The sequence below is a fragment of the Culex quinquefasciatus genome, chromosome 2 (genome assembly GCF_015732765.1).
Source record: "Culex quinquefasciatus strain JHB chromosome 2, VPISU_Cqui_1.0_pri_paternal, whole genome shotgun sequence".
NCBI classification, from domain to species: Eukaryota; Metazoa; Arthropoda; class Insecta; order Diptera; family Culicidae; genus Culex; species Culex quinquefasciatus.
Genome location: NC_051862.1, coordinates 66,825,946 through 66,848,835, shown reverse-complemented (window position 1 = coordinate 66,848,835; position 22,890 = coordinate 66,825,946). Strand labels below are relative to the sequence as shown.

The 22,890-nt window shown below is 35.5% G+C and overlaps 2 non-coding genes across 2 annotated transcripts; both read right to left on the bottom strand.

Moving 5' to 3' along the window:
• Window positions 1-14,763: 14,763 nt before the first annotated feature.
• LOC119768188 lies at window positions 14,764-14,929 on the bottom strand. Its single transcript, XR_005278000.1, has one exon. It is a non-coding gene; the product is annotated as a U1 spliceosomal RNA (small nuclear RNA).
• Window positions 14,930-22,483: 7,554 nt separating this feature from the next.
• On the bottom strand, window positions 22,484-22,649 carry LOC119768180. Its single transcript, XR_005277992.1, has one exon. It is a non-coding gene; the product is annotated as a U1 spliceosomal RNA (small nuclear RNA).
• Window positions 22,650-22,890: the final 241 nt, after the last annotated feature.

Below are 22,890 nucleotides of genomic sequence, written 5' to 3'. Positions count from 1 at the left end.
ATTGAAATTAAAAATGTTTTTTTTTTCTGACCAAGCAGTGCTGCCAGTTAATTATACAAGACATCTAAAAGAGCTAAAACTAGCGCCACAAACTTGTGTATCCTATTAATCTTAAGCTGTTAAGTGTGCGTTTGTTACTTGTCACCTGGATTAGCACAAGACCTTATTCCACACTTCCCTAGGAAGAACCCTAGGCGTTGCTGGTGACATATCGTTAAATGGTCCGGCTTCGCACTTTTTCCCCACATCCAGTTGGACCACTTGGAAACAGAGTTTCAGAGCTGTCCGTAATGGAGAGCGCTAGATAATAGCTCAACACGTTGGCTCGCGTTCGATGCAGCTGCCGCTGCAGAAGTGAAACAGTAGAAAATAAATGTGGCACCGATAAGACTGAAGCTGGTAAGAGGGGGACGGACGAGCTGGTTGGTCGTGGTGACAATAAATGAATTTCAATCTGGTCACGACACGGCGGCCAAAGAGGCGTCGATTAATTTAAACGCTGGTGTCCGGATAAGCTTGACGCGATGAAGCTACCACAGAAGAGAAGTCTTCTAGCGGTGAAGGAACATTGGAAGAGCATTGAGGAAGTCACTTTCTAGAATAGAACTTGAATCTCAACTTCAGTTTTTTTGTTCCCACTAACTAAAAACTAAAAACTAAAAACTAAAAACTAAAAACTAAAAACTAAAAACTAAAAACTAAAAACTAAAAACTAAAAACTAAAAACTAAAAATTAAAAACTAAAAACTAAAAACTAAAAACTAAAAACTAAAAACTAAAAACTAAAAACTAAAAACTAAAAACTAAAAACTAAAAACTAAAAACTAAAAACTAAAAACTAAAAACTAAAAACTAAAAACTAAAAACTAAAAACTAAAAACTAAAAACTAAAAACTAAAAACTAAAAACTAAAAACTAAAAACTAAAAACTAAAAACTAAAAACTAAAAACTAAAAACTAAAAACTAAAAACTAAAAACTAAAAACTAAAAACTAAAAACTAAAAACTAAAAACTAAAAACTAAAAACTAAAAACTAAAAACTAAAAACTAAAAACTAAAAACTAAAAACTAAAAACTAAAAACTAAAAACTAAAAACTAAAAACTAAAAACTAAAAACTAAAAACTAAAAACTAAAAACTAAAAACTAAAAACTAAAAACTAAAAACTAAAAACTAAAAACTAAAAACTAAAAACTAAAAACTAAAAACTAAAAACTAAAAACTAAAAACTAAAAACTAAAAACTAAAAACTAAAAACTAAAAACTAAAAACTAAAAACTAAAAACTAAAAACTAAAAACTAAAAACTAAAAACTAAAAACTAAAAACTAAAAACTAAAAACTAAAAACTAAAAACTAAAAACTAAAAACTAAAAACTAAAAACTAAAAACTAAAAACTAAAAACTAAAAACTAAAATAAAGCAAAAAGCAAAAAGCAAAAAGCAAAAAAGCAAAAAGCAAAAAGCAAAAAGCAAAAAGCAAAAAGCAAAAAGCAAAAAGCAAAAAGCAAAAAGCAAAAGCAAAAGCAAAAAGCAAAAAGCAAAAAGCAAAAGCAAAAGCAAAAAGCAAAAGCAAAAGCAAAAGCAAAAGCAAAAGCAAAAGCAAAGCAAAAGCAAAAAGCAAAAGCAAAAGCAAAAGCAAAAGCAAAAAGCAAAAAGCAAAAAAAAGCAAAAGCAAAAAGCAAAAGCAAAAGCAAAAGCAAAAAGCAAAAGCAAAAGCAAAAAGCAAAAGCAAAAAGCAAAAGCAAAAAGCAAAAAGCAAAAAGCAAAAGCAAAAAGCAAAAGCAAAAAGCAAAAGCAAAAGCAAAAAGCAAAAAGCAAAAGCAAAAGCAAAAGCAAAAGCAAAAGCAAAAGCAAAAAGCAAAAAGCAAAAGCAAAAGCAAAAGCAAAAAGCAAAAGCAAAAGCAAAAAGCAAAAAGCAAAAGCAAAAGCAAAAGCAAAAGCAAAAGCAAAAGCAAAAGCAAAAAGCAAAAGCAAAAGCAAAAAGCAAAAGCAAAAGCAAAAAGCAAAAAGCAAAAAGCAAAAAGCAAAAAGCAAAAAGCAAAAAGCAAAAAGCAAAAAGCAAAAAGCAAAAAGCAAAAAGCAAAAAGCAAGATGCTTCCTATTTTTTTAGGTTAGAAAAATACGTTGAACACATGAAGTGCGTAGCTTAATAAATTAAAAATTTGACTTCTGATCAGCTTTCTACAATCAAAACGTTATGAAAAGGACCAAATTATACAATCTCAGCCTTCCGTTTTACGCCACTTTCCATCGGAAAAACGAAACTATTGGCACTACGCCCCCCGGGGCATGGCCTTCCTCTAACGTGGGATTTCTGCTCCAGCGCCTCTGACGAGACAGGAGAAACCGGGACCGACGTTTTACTTCACCATCCGATAGAAGCTCAGTGGATAAGGCGGGAATCGAACCCGCGTCTCATAGCATCATCGGGATCGGCAGCCGAAGCCGCTACCCCTGCGCCACGAGACCCACTTCCATCGGAATGGCACATCAATTTCAAGCCGATGACTCACAACCGCCGCGCGCGTCTTATCTCTTTCGCGTAACCTTAACTACGTTCCATTCCAACTCTCAAATTTCAATCAAACCGCGCGCCGCTCTGCGACGATTTGGCCTACGCCTTTATGCACGCGACAATTCACACTAAATTATGGTTCGTTTTGTTGTGCGAGTGTGATTTCTCGCGGTTATCACCTCGATTAGGACAGAAATAGTTTTGCTCGCTCTCCCTCTCGAATTCAATCACCCGATTCCCAGAAAGCTTATACGAGGACCATAAAATTCGCCGATTTATCGATTGTGACACCTAAACAAATATTTGTGATAATATGATGCTCTCTCTCTCGATAAGAAACGGTGACAGGTGGAATTTTGAGCAGATTTCATCGAACGTTTTTTGGCCGGAAAACCAGCTGGAACCAGCGACCCGCGATCGAAGCTAATTAATACAGCCGTAAATTTCTCGTTAACCTTTCTGCCGCTGAGTTGCTGGTACAGATCACGGCGTTCCAACCGGGCTGCCACCAGGTAGTCCTTACAGGCCACCGACTTCAACAACAACGACGACGACGCGCTGAGATTCAATGAATAAAATTACCGTAAATTATCGAAATGAGGAAATCTTCTGTCCAAACACGGTTAAAGTCGAGCAGCGAATCCAAGTCCCCGCGCACGAGTGGATTGTTGAGGGGCGTTTATGAAGTTATGAGGGGTTCCTCGCGCGGTAGGGCGTATGACTTTGATGAGGCCGGAATTATGGAGAAAACCTCCCGCAATACGCCTGTTTGTGAAGGTGGATCCGCAGCTGTGCCAATAACTGTCAATCTTTACTGTTAATGGGCGCCATTGATCGGTGCAGTTGCCATTGAATTTATCAATCAGATTTGGTAGTACTGGGTCAAGAAAAACATTGGACTAAGTTGGTCAACAGCTGGAGAGGGTAGTGTCACAGCTGGTGGTTGTAGTGTCATTTATTGTATGACTCTGGCTACAGCTTCCGGTGATTTAGCGGGTCCAACTACAATTACAGATTTGTGTTACAATTTGTGTTGTGTTGTATAAATCCCCAACAATTTGGAAAAAAAACTGAAAAAACCACTGCCATTTCAACTGCGCGTGTAAATCAATTCCCATCGATCCACAGCTTGACCGGTTCCATTTTAACGCTCCCTAAATCACTCCGGCTCGCCGGAACAAACCACCAAATCGACCTCGTCTAGACCATACCGTCATCGTCTTCAGCGGCAGCGGCATCTTTCGGCGACTGTCAGAGCGCGATCGACCTAATCAGCATCAATCCGGGCAATGATAATGATCATCAAGCCGGGCTAAAAGATGCAAGTTATTGCGCTCGTAAAAGTTTATTACGAGTTCAGAGTGCTCTTTATCGGATCGGAGTCCTCATCAGACGACGACGGTTTTTTTTTGCATTTTTGTTGTGATCACGGAAACCCGCTGATTTCGTTAATGTGCTGATTTCGTTGATCTACAATCGTCAAAGATAACAGCGCCTAGATAAGGACCATAGTCAAATGGGTTCCCAGAGGGGGTCCCAGCTGGTCAGTCGCATCTTCCTCATCAGGTAACCCACTTTTCCAGCATGGAAATGAATTATGGTCTAAAATTGAAATTTTTGAAGACTTCATTAAACAGTTTAAAATTTGAAGCAAAATTTTCACATGCCACTTTGTTAGGAATCCCAACCCAAAAAAACCGATTCGCTCTCACTACATCAAACTGTTCGCACCAACATACCTGCGCAGTTTGTAGTTCAAATGCTAATTGCAAAAGTGAGATGTTACGGGCGCTAACGAGACACGCGGGCCGCGTGTTTCACGGTTTTGAGTTTCACATGCCCGCGGCATGTGGTATGTCGTCCGGCCATGGTGCCATATGAGCACCACATTCCGGAGGGGTCTGCTTCTCCTCTCGCTCTATTCGGGGGTTGAGTTATAGCCCCCGGGGAATCTACGACAAGTGCGACAGGGCAAAAAAAAAACCCCTCGCAGCCAAACACGATCAGGTGTTTGAGATGAGACACATAATGATGCTTTTGGAAAATAAATTATGCTTCGAATAGAGAAGAATCAATTCCCGGCTGAGCGGCGAAAGTGTCACTTCGGAAGGGGAGGGGGGAGGGGAAAGGAATTTGGACATCCAGCTCACGAATATTTATTGGTTATTAATTTATCACGAGGGTACCGGATTGATGATTTTAAAACATGGAAAGAATTCTTCAACAGTTATTTTTTTCTGATTTGCGAATAATAATGACCGATTCTTAGCACTTGTTTACCAAGCAGTCATTTTTTCATGTTGAACTTTGGATGGTTTTGATAGTTTTCCATGTTTTCCAACAATTTGAACCACACAAAAAACATATTTCCACACCAAAGTTCCTATTCTAAACATATCTGTGAGCAGATGTTGTAAAATGTATAAACGCTGGAAATTTTTAATTTTCCCAACTTTTTTAAATAATAGCTCAAATTAATGGAAGGACTGCAGATATTTAATCAATCTAAACGGTATTTTATAGTGAAATGACTCTTTAATAAGCCCTCTTATTGACCAAAGCAGATTCTGTAGGTATAAAATTATACAGGACATTTTAAAAGGGGGTATATAGAAGCGTTGTCCCGTCACGAAAAATGACAATTGTTTAATTTGCAATAGTTCGTGAAATCGGATTTGCATCATATTTTGGATTCTCTTCGTACTCAAAAAACCCTTTAAAATGCTTATTAGAAATCGAAAATTGGTCAAAAGGAACCAGAGTTACGACTGACGCAAGTTTGCGTTGTCCCGTCACGCTAATTTTTTGGTCAAGGCACGAATTCAAAAAAGGTGCTCATTTCTCGTGTCTAGAAGCAAATCGTGTAACAGGCCAATTTTTGATCAATCTAGACTAAATCGACCCTCCAGAATCCAAATTTGCCTGTTGATTTTCCTGAGTCTCAAAGGGAAGCGAGATATTCAAGATGGCGTCTAATATGGCGGCAGAATGGAAAAAAACCACCATAAAAGGATTTTTTAGTTCAATCAACTAGTCAAATTTAACTAATTTGGGGTTGCTGAACTTGAATATGAGCCATATAATACTCCAAAGAACTCAAAGAATGTGCTATCCAAGATGGTGGCCAAGATGGCGAACCTAAAATATTGGATTTTTTATACAGAAATGTAACAGGCAGTCAACAGGTCAAATTTATTTAATTTGGGGATTCTGAACTCGAATATAATCCTTAGAATATTCTCAAGTCCTTAGAACAGTCTGTGCGGCATAATGCCGAATACGGTGACAAATAAATAAATAAGTACTCAGGGAATGCAATTCAATTTTCTAGCTTCGCCATATTGGCCGCCATCTTGGATTGCACACTCCCTGAGTACTTTGGAGTATTATATGGCACATATTCAAGTTCAGCGACCCCAAATTAGTTGAATTTGACCCGTTGATTGCCTGTTACACATCTGAAAAAAAATCAAATTTTCTAGCTTCGCCATATTGGCCGCCATCTTGGATTACACATTCTCTGAGTATTTTGGAATAATCTAGAGCTCATATTAGAGTTCATCAACCCTTTGTTAAATTTGACCTGTTCATTGTCGATTACGTTTCTTTATAAAATATCGAATATTATAGCACCACCATATTGGCCGCCATTTTGGATTGCACATTCCCTGAATACTTTGAAGTATTCTAGGAGTCATATTCGAGCTCAGCGACCCCAAATTAGTTAAAGTTGACTAGTCAGTAGAGATTTTCACAATTGCTTCATTTCGTGACGGGACAACGCGAGCAAAACCCTCTTTTGCAAAATGTCTGCGTTGTCCCGTCACGAAACGAAGTACCTGTCAAATCCACAAAATTTGACGAAATTGGGTGATCTAGGAAGCAAAATCTTCGTTTTTCATTTTAGAAACAACTGTAGAAAAGGGTTTTTCCAACAACTTACTAGGAGAGCAGAGTTCTTCACTTTTGTGTATAAAAATCAAAATGATCCAATTGTACGATGTTGTCCCGTCACGCTACATATGTATTGACTTGTATGTATGTCACTTGACTCAAACTTTGTGTTTTTAAATGTTTGCTGGAGTGAATCTTATAGGAAATTTAATGTACTTTCCAAATTTGTATAAATATTGGTACCTTTTCCCACAGATTTTAAAGTTTTCAGCAAAAAAACTGAAAACATATGCGTACAAACGTTGTCCCGTCACGAAAGAATCGGTCTAATAGTAAAAAAATTACGATAAAATTAAGAATAAAAATATTAGTAAATATGCATTTATCCTGATCAGTTCTTTTTGATAGTGGTACTAAGCATTTTTATGAACCAATAATAAATTATTAATCAGTATTTATTTGTTTTTAATAGTTTTTCTCATTTTTATCATAAGATTATTCCAGCTTTTAAAGTGCAAACAAAAGTAACATGTATATGTATCTTGGAAAGGAATTTAAACAAAAAAAAATAGTTGTAGATATTTGTTAGGTCCGTTTGAAAAAAAAGTAACTCTCATAAAATATTACCCATTTTTACATTAACTTTTTATCACTGAAAGTAAAATTCTTCACATTCATATTTTCGATATTTTTTACATGTTTTAGGAACAAATAGGCATCTTTTGAACCATAGAGAAGTATTTGCAATAATTTCGCCCAGACCGGATTCGTCCCAGTTGACAGTTATATTGATAAAAGAGAGATTTTTTTTATGATAAATAAAATTTGTTATCGAAAGTGCATCACAATTCTTAAAAAGCGTCATATTTAATTAAAAAAAATTAAAAAAATAATTTACGAGAAAAAAAATATTTTTTTATTTTGACATGAGATCAGTGCCCTGTCTAAAAGCATTTTGTCTAAAGCTTTTAAATTGTCAATAAAATCGTCAAAGAAACATTGAAGATTGTTTTATTCGTTCCTGAGATGCAGCTATTTAAAATTAAAAAAAAACAATTGTTCGCTATTAGGGAGATAGGGTTTGTAGTTTAAAAAAATGTCCACTTGCACAGTAAAAAAATCATAGTAATATTACATCTGGGAAGGGGTACATCTTTTATGTCTGAAAAAATGAGTAATTCTACCTCTGAAAATTTTAATTTTACCACTTTTCTGATGTAATGTCACTTTTTCAGACGAAATTGAGGTAAAATTACAACATAAAAGAGGTAATTTCAACGTTCCAAAATTACACCTTCCAAATTTACACATTTTTTGTACTGTGTGGTTTATTAACAGTCTGGACCCGAAGCCTGATTTTTCTGTTACATTCTTATTGGAATTCCATATAAACTGTAACGGGGATTGCAGGCACCGGGTCCTGACTATTACAAAAAAAATGGCAATGCTTGTGTCTGTTTAAAAAACGATTAATTCTAGAAACAAATAAAATATTTTTCAAAACCATTAAATAAAAAATATGCAAATTTGTCAGTAGGGGAAAGTGGGACAAGACGCCCATTTGAGACAAGAGGAACAATCGCTCGTAAGGTCGTTATTCTTACAATTTTGTTCATTCCAGTATGAGAAATTGTTACTAGCAATGCAATTAGTTGATTCTGCTTCCATGTAACCACCATAATGACGTAAACGCCACGGTACATAAAATTGAATTAAGTTAATTAAGTTTAAAAAAACTTTGTTCAGGTGGGGCAAGTGTACCATATCGATTTTATGAAAGGAAATAAATTACGGATTTTCTACAAAAATATATTTTATTGGAAAATAAATACATAAAAGTACTTAAAAACTGATTAAAAAATGTTAAAAAATTGTCCTTACAAAAAAGTGATATGAAAAAAGAAATATACATCACAGACTTATTTTTGATTGTTGAAGTAAGACCCCTAAAATACTCTAAGGTGTTTAAGTTTTTTTAATCCAAGATGGTGGCAAAAATGGCGGTGATGAAATATTGAAAAATTGCATTTTTTTAATTTAAAAGGCAATCAACCATTCAAATTTGACTAAAATGGGTTCACAGAACTCGAATTCGATGTTAAAAGTAAAAAATAAAATAAAAAAAACTACGAAATTTTTTTTTTGTTCGTGATTTGACTATCCGAAGCCCATACAAACCTTCGGATAATCGAACTTCGGAATTGAAACTTCGGATAATCGAGTCTGGACTGTAAATCAATAAACGTACGGAAAATCAATAATTCAAAAATCTTCTTTTTATAGTGCTGTATTTTTTAGAAACTTGTTCTATCAAAGGAATATGGTGATTATCAAAACATCCGACAGATTTTTTACGTTTTTAATTTAAAAAAAAATTCCACATGAATGTTTATTTTCAAAATTTTTGCATTAGGCCTCAATTTAAAAATCGTAATTTTATCAAGTTCCGAACGAAAAAAAAATCTTTACAAACGGCGCCATCTATCCCAAAAAATCTCCTATTATAACTTTTGAATTCTGAAACATGAATAGTAAAATGGTTCGAATTGGGGTACAGAATTCGCTTGAGGCAGTGCAAGACACCCGAGGAACAGATTGACGTGATCGCACACTTGCTGACACATGGCACGAGAAAATGATCATCTAATTCAGTTACACTTTTTTATTTTATTATTTATTATTTTTTGTACTTTTGATCCTCGGTCCTAACCTGGTCGAAACACCTAAAAGGACCTAATAAAAATTAGCTATGAATAAATGGTCCGAATTGGGGCTAGATTTACCCATCACTTGGCTAAATTCCAAATGTGTGCTTAGAAGGAGGGGTTTCCGTGGTCGGAATGAGCTCAAATTTGGAATTTAGGCTAGTGTTGGATTATTTTTTTTTGTTTAATCTATGATTTTATGGGGTAGCTCCAAAAAAGCCCGGATGAATAGTCAAGAATGTGGAGTCCACATTGTGGACCTAATAACATCGAGACAATTATTGGTAATAAGACAAACAAATCAGTTTAAAACGACACTAAATGTTCCGGAAAAAAATCACAAATGCCAGAAACAAACGGTTTCCCCTAAATAATAACACTCACCTTCCCACTGGGACACAAAACCTAAATTGCTGATTACAGTGTCGTCACCGAATTTATTTACCCCGTTAGCATAACTCACGGCGGGTGGTACTCTCGGTACCCAGCATACATGCGCAGCCAGTGCTGCGGAAGGTGGAGAGTTCAACGCGTGACGTCGTCTCGAACCACGTGAGGCGAGGGTTAGTCCGAGAGCTGCTAACTCGCTAACGACGCGACGCGGTTCCTCCATCGGCGATTATCTGCAGCGCGCTGTTTCAGTCGTCCCATTGTGCGCGATTTACGGCAGCCTTTGAGTTTAGTCCTTCCCCACTAGTTGGACCTATTAGCCGCACATTCGCAGTGAGAAAAGTATTTTCCGATCATAAAGCTCATAAATAATTTCCCCACAGCTCGCCCTGGTTGGGTTAGCCGTCGACGACCCACACACGTGTGCAGGTGAGTGAGCCTGTTTTATTTTAGCACTAATCGGTCACTTAGCATCCGCCCGGGAAGTCTGCCCCAGTCGAGCACGTGTGGGGTGCCTCACGAAAGACTAACCCAGCGTGGGTACCCTACGGAACTGCTGCTTTGAAAAAGTTTAAAATTCATGAACATTGTCCTAAGGTATCCCCATCCTACGGTCAACTCTGTACGCAAATCTGCTCCAAAAGCTGTATGTTAAACTAACCAGAGCGTTAAGGTGTGAACTATTTGTTACTTCGGTGCACCTCCAATTACCACTAATCAGCTCGGAAGCGGGGTTGCACCAAAGGTGGTATCTTGAGGGCAAACTTGTAGGTAGCATCTGGTTCACCTGTAAATGGTGGTTTCCGGTTGTTATGATGAATTTAGGAATGATACAGATATTATTTCATTATTCAATCCATTTTTTCAAGAAATATTTTCAGAGATAAACTTTTTTTCGAATTTTGAGAATTCTTTTACAATATTTTCATAAATCTATTGCCATAATTCAATCGTCCATGCCAATGTTTTTAAAGTAAGTTGTTTTGTATTTAGATGAAACAATGTCCGTTTAACTCTTTGTCAAATAAAGCCATTCTACATAATTAGTTTCTCCATACATTTATGTGGGTTGTTTATCCAAATTGGTATGAGCAGTTCTCTACGGAATCGGTCTTTTTTCTTCAATTTCAATTTATTTTTTTTTAATCCGGCTGAAACTTTTTTGGTGCCTTCGGTATGCCCAAAGGAGCCATTTTGCATCATTAGTTTGTCCATATAATTTTCCATACAAATTTGGCAGCTGTCCATACAAAAATGATATGTGAAAATTCAAAAATCTGTATCTTTTGAAGGAATTGCAAAAAAACACAATTTTTAATTTTTTTTATTTTTTGATATGTTTTAGAGGACATAAAATGCCAACTTTTCAGAAATTTATAGAATGGGCAAAAAATCTTTGACCGAGTTATGATTTTTTGAATCAATACAGATTTTAAAAAAAAATCGAAATATTGGTCGCAAAAATTTTTCAACTTCATTTTTCGATGTAAAATCGAATTTACTATCAAAAAGTACTTAAGTGAATTTGTGATAAAGTGCATCGTTTTCAAGTTATAACCATTTTTAGGTAACTTTTTTGAAATTAGTCGCAGTTTTTCATTTTTTAAAATTAGTGCCCATGTTTGCCCACCTTTGAAAAAAATATTTTTGAAAAGCAGAGAAAATTCACTATATGGGCGTAATATTAAATGTTTGGCCCGTTTGAAATGTAAGTCTTGATTTTAAATTTTTGAAGATATTTTTTTCGAAAAGATCGGAAAATTTTACAGTTGCCAAATTTGTATGGAAAATTATATGGACAAACTTATGATGCAAAATGGCTTCTTTGGGCATACCGAAGGCACCAAAAAGTTTCAGCCGGATAAAAAATACAAAAAATCGAATGACCGAAATCTCAGAGAATTGCTCGTATGTGAATATTCGAAAATCTGTATCTCAAGAGATGATTTTGTTATTGACTTGATGTCTTCGGCAAAGTTGTAGGAAATGATTATTACATTTCAGAACAAATGTCACACGGCAGAACAAAAATCCGATATTGTTATTTCACTTTCATCTTTTTGAGCTAAATTCCCGAAACTCGATTTTTCTTAATTTTTGAAATGTTTGGATATGTTTTAGGGCACCAAAATCAACTTAGCAATCGAAAATGACATAACTATTTTTCATAAACTGCACCTGTCAAGTAATAGGTATATCTGGTGCAGTTTTTTTTTCATTTGTTAACGTTTTTGAATCTAAAAAATATTTTATGAGGAAAGTGCACCCGGTTAAACATGTTTCCAATTTTCTTTTTAAGATTTTATCGATCGGACTGCCGTTTTTCTGGGATAAAATAAATTTCTCAGTGTTAACCAGCAAGCCCTCAAATTTCAACAAACTATTTCTGGGAAACTATTGGTTCAATTATCAATATTAAATGGTTAAACTATTCTGAAATTTTCGACTTTTTTCAATGAAAATATATCAATTATATTAATATTTCCGTCGCAAGTAACAGAAAATTTTACAATAAGTGCATTTTTTTTAACATTAAAAAACGTTACTAAAAAAATGACACGAGAACAAACCATGTTTATAAATTTCAAACTTTTAGAGTCCAAAATTTAGAATCAAACTGCTGGCTGCGTAGATATACTTGTGCAATCAGCAGTTCAATCAACATTTTGTTTTTAGTTTTTTGAGAAAAAAATATTTTCATGGGGATTTGAAAGCGTTTTAATTTTTTTTTCTTTTGTGAGCAGAATTTTGAATCTTTGAAATTATTTTGTTAAATTACTTTTTTCGTTATTTGCGCTTTCATTTAGCTTCGATGATTTTATGTAAAACATTAATTTATATATCATAAGATACGTTTTTTAGAAAACCAAATAACATCATTTAAGGTTTTGTTCAAAATGATCAAAATTGGTGTTGCTAAATTTTTAAATATAGAATTGACCATTGTGACATCCCTACAGAGCGATTCCGACCCGTTAGGCTATGCTATGCTATGTTATTAAGATTATTACTGATTTTACAAAAAATACTGTATTTTTATATGATACATACTTAAAACGCCTATGTACACGGAGAAAAAAGAGTTCCTAAAATCGTGAACAAGCGTTCATGAAAATGGGAACCACGAACAAAGTGTTCAAATGCCATGGTACGTTTTTCGAAATCGTACCATGAGATTTGAACACTTTGTTCGTGGTTCCCATTTTCATGAACGCTTGTTCACGATTTTGGGAACTCTTTTTTCTCCGTGTAAATCTTTTGTAAAATGAACGGTTTTGTACAATTCAAAAACTTGTAATTTTTCTTTTAAAATTTAAACATTTTTTTTAACAGATCTGGAAATTTCTGATACCCATATAGTAAAAATTAGGATATCTTATTATGCTATGAGTATCAACAAAATTATTTGTTGTTTGCAATGAAAATACTCCTAATTTATTTTCCAAGTTAGTATCGAGTGACCCCTTTTTGGGTAATGCCACTTTAATGAAATAAACAACATTCATATTCATGTGCAATTTGCCAAATTTGCAAAATAAAATTTGACTTTCTACAAAATTCCAGAAACTAAATAAATTTAGCTGTTAATTGTATTGTATGACTAAGGCTACCAACTCTTGCTGAGCAAAAATCCGTATAATTTACCGATATGACACCATGGTATAACAAAAACTGTCAAGGAATTATTTAGATAAATTTGAGAATTAAAAATATTTTTGTTAGACGTTTAAAAGTATATGAAATGTCAAGTTTGCTTTTACAAATAATATCGTTGACAGTGTTTTCACGAAAACATTTCAAGAGTTTGTATTGGAAAGGTCCTATAAATACAAGCACACAAGCTTTAAAAAGCCTTTTGATCTTTTATTTGATAAATATGTTTTGCAAGGAATTTGAAAAGAATAATTCCATAGTTTGTTTTTGAAGGGGTCCTATAAACTATTGTGTTTTATATGTTTGTAGGACCTAATAAAAAAAAGTCAAGAATTATTGACAATTAAGTTTGAACTGAGGAAAACCCTGGAAATTATGCATGCCCAATAAAAAAGCAATGAAATTTTTTAAAAGTTGTTAAAATTCCGTACAAATCCGTATTATGCGAAAAAATCCGGCCTGTGTAAAATCCGCGGTCGAAAATCCGTACGGTAACGAAAAAATCCGTACAGTTGGTAGCCTTATGTATGACATATTACGACGCATTGGAAGGATCTGCTTTAGTTTTTAACAAATTATAAATTAATTTCATAAACATGACTGAATTCTTATGAGACTTTCAAAACATCTGATTGCTTTAGTAGGGTATGTTACACATTTACAATGTCAACTTATTAAATAGGATTTATCTCGATTTCATTGGGCATTGGTAAAAATATTAGCATATATTTACTTGTTTTTTTTTCTATAGACTTTCTTCCACACTGAGTAAAATAGAAGCAATTTGACTGAAACTCTGTGTCCTCTTAATATATCAAACTTTGACTCAACTCCGTTTTTACAGCTCTGATTTTGACAAATATCAAAGTTCATGTTCAAATCAAAACCATTTTCTAATCAACACGCAAACTTATAATCTTGAAAAATAGGACTCCACGCTACCCCTCGTTCGCTTCATAAATTCCTCAAGTCTTTCGGTCTCAAATCGATGCGCCGTTTTCAACTTCAACTTCATCTCCCTCGTGGTGACGATACGGTACCGGCCCCTGCCCGCATGCAGGTGGGGCTGCGGAATTAAATGATGGTGTGAAAATGATAAATCGCTGTCTTTATCACGAAATATGCGTAGTTTTCTCTTTTGCCAGCCAAACATGTGACACGATCGATAAATCATTTCGGGGGGGAGCCTCCATATCGGACAAGTCTTTGGTTTGGTTAGGCTGCGTGATGTTTTGCGCCACGATTACACGCGGAGATACCTGTCTGTGTAGGGTAAGCTCGAGCTGAAAATTGGCACACTTTGGCCCGAACAGGAATTAAGCAGGACATCAATTTGCATCGCAGACGACACGGCCACGACTTGTGAACTATGCGTCCTCGCGCGTCAAGTTGGTACTCGCCTCCTCCGGGACAAGGGTATCAGGTTGCCAACTCACGGGTGTCGAGTTTCATCTCGAGTTGATCTACTACCTGTTCGGAGCAGGTTCCAGTTTTGTCAACGGAGGTGATAAATTCTGGTGGGAGCTTCTGGAAAATGTTTTTATTTTAATTCGATTTAGAATTTCAAATTCAACTTGAATTAATTTGTTTTCTAGATTAGGATCGGGATGTGCGCGTACGCACGTCCCGGCTACCAAAAATAACACACACGAGATATCCACATGAGGGATATTCGCAGGGGTCAACCCGACCGGAATGTGCAATGGCCAAGCCTCGCCCTGGGGGAACCGCCTTGATGATCACGGTAACCCCTGTGCCAGGTAAGTATGCCTTCTGGTAGTTCGAGGGTATGTCATAGTTCAGATAAAACATGGTTCTGTAGTGATTTGGTTTGAGTTGAAGAAATTTACCTGTGCAGAAAGGCATTTTTTTAAAAGAAAAATGTCATATCTGCAAAATAAAAGTCAAAGAAATTCTAATGAGAAATCGATTCGAATCAGAACTGAAGCAAACTCTACAACAGCAAATTTTACCTTGAATTTTAAGAGATATCCTAACTGCAACTAATAAGAAATTGAGACCTATCATCAACTTTGCTCAGAAGGAAAAAAAAATCAAGATTTACCTGCAATATGATTCTTAGAATGTGTGTCTGAAAAATTTTACCTGTTTGTAGCAAGTATAAAATATTCTGTATGACAATGTTCTTATAAGACGTTTTACATTTATCAATCTCTGAAATTGTAACGCTCTCCGTTTCAATGATCTACCCTGTTGATCAAATTGCACCTTATGCACCCATTTGTAACACTTCAGGGAAATCGCAAACAAAAACTGTTATCTAGTTCTCGTCTACAAAAACCCCTACTAATCTTACTATTCCTGGGAATCAAGCATGAAAACATACCCATCTATCAAGAGCGTGGACCCCAAGCCCATCTTCCAACTCAACCCCCCACATTCGGTTTGATCCTTGCACTTCATTGTTGGCTGCGCGCTCTACCCAGCCAGTTCCAGTAAATCAAACCGCGTAATCTCCGTACACGATACGGTACAGACAGTCGCAACACAAAAAACAGCGATAAAATAAAAATCCAATTAGTAGAAGATAAAATTATCCCATCAATTTAATATGAAAATTGTACATTTTATGCTCGAGCCTGAGTTCCGCGCCTCTTCCCTGGGAGGTGCTCTTTAGGGGTATGCTCTTTTGTGGTACAAATGCGCGTTGAAAGAGCTCCTCGCCCTCGCGCTCAATGGAACGACGGCGGACGTCGGAGAACGGAACGAAAATCGTCGCATTTCATACTGGCGGAAAACAGCCTCACACTCTGACAACTGCGCGCTGAGCAACTGCAAAATTGTATCGTAATCTTATACAAATATTTCATTTAGTCGTGGGGTGGTCCACACAAAAAAATCGAATATTATTATCAGTCAATGTCTTTCTTGTCTTTCTTGTCTTTCTTGTCTTTCTTGTCTTTCTTGTTTTTCTTGTCTTTCTTGTCTTTCTTGTCTTTCTTGTCTTTCTTGTCTTTCTTGTCTTTCTTGTCTTTCTTGTCTTTCTTGTCTTTCTTGTCTTTCTTGTCTTTCTTGTCTTTCTTGTCTTTCTTGTCTTTCTTGTCTTTCTTGTCTTTCTTGTCTTTCTTGTCTTTCTTGTCTTTCTTGTCTTTCTGGTCTTTCTTGTATTTCATAATTTTTTGAAGTAGAAAAAAAAACATGTATGATTTTTCAGTTGTGGGATGAATAGAAAAGGCAACATGAAATAGTTGTCCATGCAAATAGTCGCAATTTTGTTTGCACGAGTCATAGATTTATTAATCGAAAAATACTTTTTGAATGGCATTTTAATCGAATGTTGTTTAGTCAATTCTCCGTTTTATTCAAATCTATATTATAATGTATTTCTTTTTGAAAAGTATCACTCTTGATTTTGAGCAATTCTCTACGAAATCGGTCTTTTTTGAATTTTAATTTTTGTATTTTTTAATCCGGCTTAAACTGAAACTGAACGGTATGCCCAAAGAAGCCGTTTTGCATCATTTGTTTGTCCATATAATTTTCCTTACAAATTTGGCAGCTGTCCATACGCAAATGATGTATGAAAATTTAAAAATCTGAAACTTTTGAAGGAATTTTTTGATCGATTTGGTGTCTTCGGCAAAGTTGTAGGTATAGATAAGGACTACACTGAAAAAAATGAAACACGGTAAAAAAAATGGTGATTTTCAATTTCGCTTTTTGTCACTAAAACTTGATTTGCAAAAAAAAAAATACTATTTTAAGTTTTTTTTTTAATTTTTAGGGAATTATGTTTTAGGGAATTATATTTTAGGGAATTATGCCAACTTTTCAGAAATTTCCAGAATTTATTTGTATTTTTGGATTTGGCTCAAATTTTGTGGGGGCCTTCCCTATGACCAAAGAAGCTATTTTGTGTCATTGGTTCACCCATACAAGTCTCCATACAATTTTGGCTGCTGTCCATACAAAAATGGTATGTAAATATTTAAACAGCTGTAACTTTTGAGTGAATTTTCTGATCAATTTGGTGTCTTGGGCAAAGTTGTAGGTATTTTTTATGACAATAGGTACACGGAAAAAAAATTGGCAGATTTTTTTAACAACTTTTTTTCCACTAAAACTCAATTTCCCAAAATACGTATTTTTTTTATTTTCGAGAATCGAAATTCGAAATTTCAAAAATCCACAACTTTTGAGCCATAGAGAAACATGGTTAAAAAATCTGCCGCCGAGTTGAGAAAAAATAGTGATTTTTGGAAATAATCGAAATTTTATGCAGAAACGAATTTGGCGTTATTTTTTTATGCAAAATTGAATTTGCAATCGAAAAGTACTTTACAGATTTTTTGATAAAGAGCTCCGTTTTCATGATATAGCCACCGAATGTTTGATTTTAGCGAAATATTTGCAGTTTTTCGATTTTTAAAAATAGTGACCATGAGTGACCATTTCTAAAAATATTTTTTTTGAGAAAAAAATTTGCTATAAAACTGTCTAAGAGACATTGAAGATTAGACCTCTGATTGCTGAGATACAGCCGCTTTAAGAAAAAGAAACACGAAAATTGAAGTTTTCTAAGTCTCACCCAAACAACTCACAAAAATATTGAAAAAAGTTAAATCAAGACTAGCATTTCAAATGGGAGTAATAATCAATGTTTGGCCCTTTTAAAATGTTGGTCTTGATTTAAAAAATTTCAAAATATTTTTTTAAAAAGATCAAAAAATTTCACGAATGTTTTATATTTTAACATTGAAAATCGGACCAATAGTTGCTGAGATACCGATATTAGAAAATGGTGGGCTGTTTTGGTGAGATTTAGAAAACTTCAATTTTCGTGTTTCTTTTTCTTAAAGCGGCTCTATCTTAGCAACCCGATGTCCAATCTTCAATGTCTCTTAGACAATTTTATAGCAAATTTTCTGAACTTTTCAAAAAAAATATTTTTAGAAATGGTCACTCATGGTCACTATTTTTAAAAATCTAAAAACTGCAAATATTTCGCTAAAATCAAACTTTCGGTGGCTATATCTTGAAAACGGAGCCCTTTATCAAAAAATCTGTAAAGTAGTTTTCAATTGCAAATTCAATTGTGCATTAAAAAATATAAAAAAACTAGAAAATCAAAAAACATGTATTTTGGAAAGTTGAGTTTTTTTGATAAAAATAGGATTAAAAAATCAGCAAAAAAAATTTCCGTGTACCGATTTTTTTCTCAATAGTCCTCAACAATACCTACAACTTTGCCGAAGACACCAAAATGATCAAAAAATTCACTCAAAATGTACAACTGTTTGAATATTCACATACCATTTTTGTATGGATATCAGCCAAAATTATATGGAGACTTGTATGTGTGAACCAATGGAAGGCCCCCACAAAGTTTGAGCCAAATCAAAAAATACAAAAAATAAAAATGGTCGAAATCAGCTGATTTCGTAGAGAGTTGCTCTATAGTGAAATTTTGATAAAGTGCACCGTTTTCAAGTTAAAGGCATTTTTAGGTAACTTTTTTGAAAATAGTTGCTGTTATTCATTTTTTATAATTAGTGCACATGTTTGCCCAATTACCCAAACGGTGAATTGCTCTTCTGTTATTTTTGGTAGAGAAAAGCAGCTCGTATCGTCATTTTAGAATGACAGGAAAAGTAAGTAGTTTCACGACGGAATTGCAAAAAAACACTTTTCAGCACCACCCTACCCGTTCACCGTTCAAGTTCATCCTCTTTTTTCGCGCGGAGATGCATCTTGCTCGCGCACACTTCTAGAACACACTGTCGTTGGCGGCTGGTGTCTGCGCATAACTCGGCTGGACAGAGCGTAGTGAAAGAGTACTTGCACTCTTAAATAAGTGCAACATAGAAGCGAAAAGAGGTGCAGCAGCCGCAGCAGTAGTGGCAGCAGGTCGTCCTCTTATGCTGTGAACAGGCAAGGGGGGAAAAAGCACTTTGCGAGCTGCAAAAGAATGGACCGTAGATAAAGGAATAAAATTAATAACTTATAGAAATAATATATTATGACAAATTAATCTACCATATAATATTCTGATGTCATCTTTCAATACAAACACAATAAATATAATTTATAAGTGAAGATAGTGTAATAGGAATTCACATGCTCGCGTCTTCATGGCCAGGGCCAGACCCTCGTGGATTTGATAATGGCCAGTGTGAGTTCTTCTGGTTCTTTTTCTATGCTAATGCTCAGTGCAGTGAAATTGGTTCGCGAGAATGCAGCATGAAATCGCCTGTGAACGGGGCCCAAGTTTTGAGCTGATTCAGTGCACTACACTGTGAAATGGGAAAATGTGTTGTACAAGACGATGAAGAACTCTGGGAAGAGCAGAGCGAGCACATCTCATGGACTGGACTTTGGTTAATATGTGGCGAGGCCAGTCCCACAAAAGCCTCGCTGGATGAGGGTGAAATTTTAATAATTTTTCCGGCACAGACGACGACGATGCGGATTATACGCTTGCGATTTGTCATATTTGCATGTTGAGATGCAATTTAGCATGAAATGACAGTCGGAGAAATGGGCTTTCGGAAACAATGTATCGAGCTGGGGAACATCAATTACAAGGGTATTACCGAACCAAGTAGGAATGTGAAAACTGGGTCTTTGATCGAGCGGGATGGCAAAGCGTAACACGTGAAGCTGATGATTTGCCCTAATTTTGATATTTCTAAGGCTGAAATTGGGGTCTTCCAATGTGATTTAAAAATCTGTTCCTACAAGAAATCAGTAGAATTTGGGAGGAATCCAATAAGCACAGGTAAATTACAGTATGTAAAAAAAGTATTTACACCCCTTGGCACTATGCGCATTTTGTGATGAAACATGTAAAAAAATTAAAGTTTGACAGGAACCTAGTACTACGTTTTGTTCAGAAACTCATGCCAAACATTTTGCTACAAAAAGCTCATGAAAAGATGATTTCTATAAAAGTTATATAACAAATACTATTACGAAAATAAAAAGGTGCAAAAAGTTTGTACACCTTTCGAAAAATTAACATAAATAATGTTATTTGTTGACAAATCACCATAAATCCAGTCTCCCAACTCCAAATAGGCATCCTTGACTGATTAAAAAATAATTTGGATTGAATATAAAGTTTACTAACTACTTAGTATAAAAGTTTATATAACTCTGAAATTCTATATAAAACTTATCTAAACTTAATTTTGCAAACTTTTAATTCAAATAAATGTCAATATATTACCATAGAATTGCTAAATAAACATTTTGGAGTGGGTATAACACCGTATCGATAGAATAGATTTTTCGTTGGAATTTCGTACCAACCCGGAATTACGTCGTCGGAAAATCCGCCGGCATCTGAACCGGTCCTCAATTCACAAGTCAACCTATGTGGCATCAGAAAGGGCATAAAATTTCCGATCTTTTGATACCCATACATCCAGGTTTTCTATAAAACCCACGTTTTTAAATACCTAAGCAAAAACGTTGTTATGGTTTCGTTTGAGCAACCTGCCAAAAATGTATGGAATTTCGTAATTTTTGTTCTCGTGGATCAAACTTACTTTTGCCCAGGTATTTAAAAACGTAGGTTTTAAAGAAAACCTAGATGTATGGGTATCAAAAGATCGGAAATTTTATGCCCTTTCCGATTCCACATAGGTTGACTTGTGAATCGTGGACCGGTTCGGATGCCGGCGGATTTTCCTACGACGTAATTCCGGGTTGGTACGAAATTCCAACGAAAAATCTATTCTATCGATACAAATACCCCCAAAACGGTGTTATACCCACTCCAAAATGTTTATTTAGCAATTCTATGGTAATATATTGACATTTATTTGAATTAAAAGTTTGCAAAATTAAGTTTAGATAAGTTTTATATAGAATTTCCAGAGTTATATAAACTTTTATACTAAGTAGTTAGTAAACTTTATATTCAATCCAAATTATTTTTTTAATCAGTCAAGGATGCCTATTTGGAGTTGGGAGACTGGATTTATGGTGATTTGTCAACAAATAACATTATTTATGTTAATTTTTCGAAAGGTGTACAAACTTTTTTGCACCTTTTTATTTTCGTAATAGTATTTGTTATATAACTTTTATAGAAATCATCTTTTCATGAGCTTTTGTAGCAAAATGTTTGGCATGAGTTTCTGAACAAAACGTAGTACTTGGTTCCTGTCAAACTTTAAATTTTTTACATGTTTCATCACAAAATGTGCATAGTGCCCAAGGGGTGTAAATACTTTTTTTACATACTGTATGTAAGATTCTTATTCAGAACTTGAAAAATCCCCCATGTTTCAATCTGCAAATCACTAAATCACCAAGTTCTATCAAAATGAAGACGTTCCTCAGAAACACCAGAAGGCATACTTACCTGGCACAGGGGTTACCGTGATCATCAAAAAAAAAAAAAAAGCTCACTACACAATTATATTTGTATGTAATCAAATTCCACTCAAACTCTCCTACCAAAGCTCCAAATTCGATTACGTAGGTTGCAATTAAACTTTCATTTTCACACAGTCCATATCATATTGGGCGCCAGCATCAGTAGAGAGGCAAAATTTTCGCGAACAATAAATCACGGCCAGCCCTTATTAAGGGTGTGAAAGGGGTGGGTGGTGGTGGGACTTGAAAAAGAAAAACTCTTCCACCAAAAACTCGCGCGCGTTCTCACGGGGAGGTTTCACCAAATGATGATCATCGGCAAACAAATAAATTTTTAATTGCTCTCTCGCCGAGGGTTCGTTAATTTCCGTGCACTTCATTTGCGCGAGTTTCCCGCGCTAATGCCCTCAGGGCTAATGCCTTAGGGCGCGATATCTCTACCCTCAAGTGGGGAGGGGGGCGTTGGGGAGGGTAACCAAATGGAGCAAATCCGTTGAACTCGCGAGAAATTCGAGAAGCCTTTGGCAAGTCATCGCTCTTCTTTGGTTTCTAATTAAATTTATAGCACTGCTCGCTATCAATTCGGCTGACGATCGATCTGCTCAGGTTTGGGTTTCCAGCGGGTTTTGTCTCTGGGGGAGTTCCATTTATTTGCGCCAATTTAGATGCCTTCGACGAAATGCCATAAGTCACAGAGGAGAGCGCCGAAATGCCACCACGGGTGCTGAAACTTGAATTAATGGGATCTCGGTGGCAGCCGGGTGGTTGGTCGACCCTATTGAGCATCCTCTATTCAACCAGCATCACCATATAATGGATAGTGGCCAAAGCTGAGCAATAAAAAGCTACTTACCGCAGACACCAACCGATCAACTCTACACTCAGATGCTTTAAAAAGACAAATTTGTGAAATCCTTAAAAATTGTATTAACCATCTTTAAAATTTTAAATTAAGTTTATTTCTTCAAGATTAAAATCGGGATGTGCGCGAACGCACGTCCCGGCTACCAAAAATAACACACACGAGATATCCACATGAGGGATATTCGCAGGGGTCAACCCGACCGGAATGTGCAATGGCCGAGCCTCACCCTGGGGGAACCGCCTTGATGATCACGGTAACCCCTGTGCCAGGTAAGTATGCCTTCTGGTAGTTCTGAGGAACGACTTCATTCTATTGAAACTTGGTGATTTAGTGATTTGCAGATAGCATGGAAGCATAAAAAACATTGAATTTTGAAATCTTAATAAGATTTTTGCATGATTTACCTGTGTAGATTTCAAACACATGTATTTCTTGTTGGAAAAGCTAAACTTTTGTATACGTTCAAAATATCTTATTGTATTCTTGGAAAAATCTGAAGATCCTTTCGTCATTTTCAA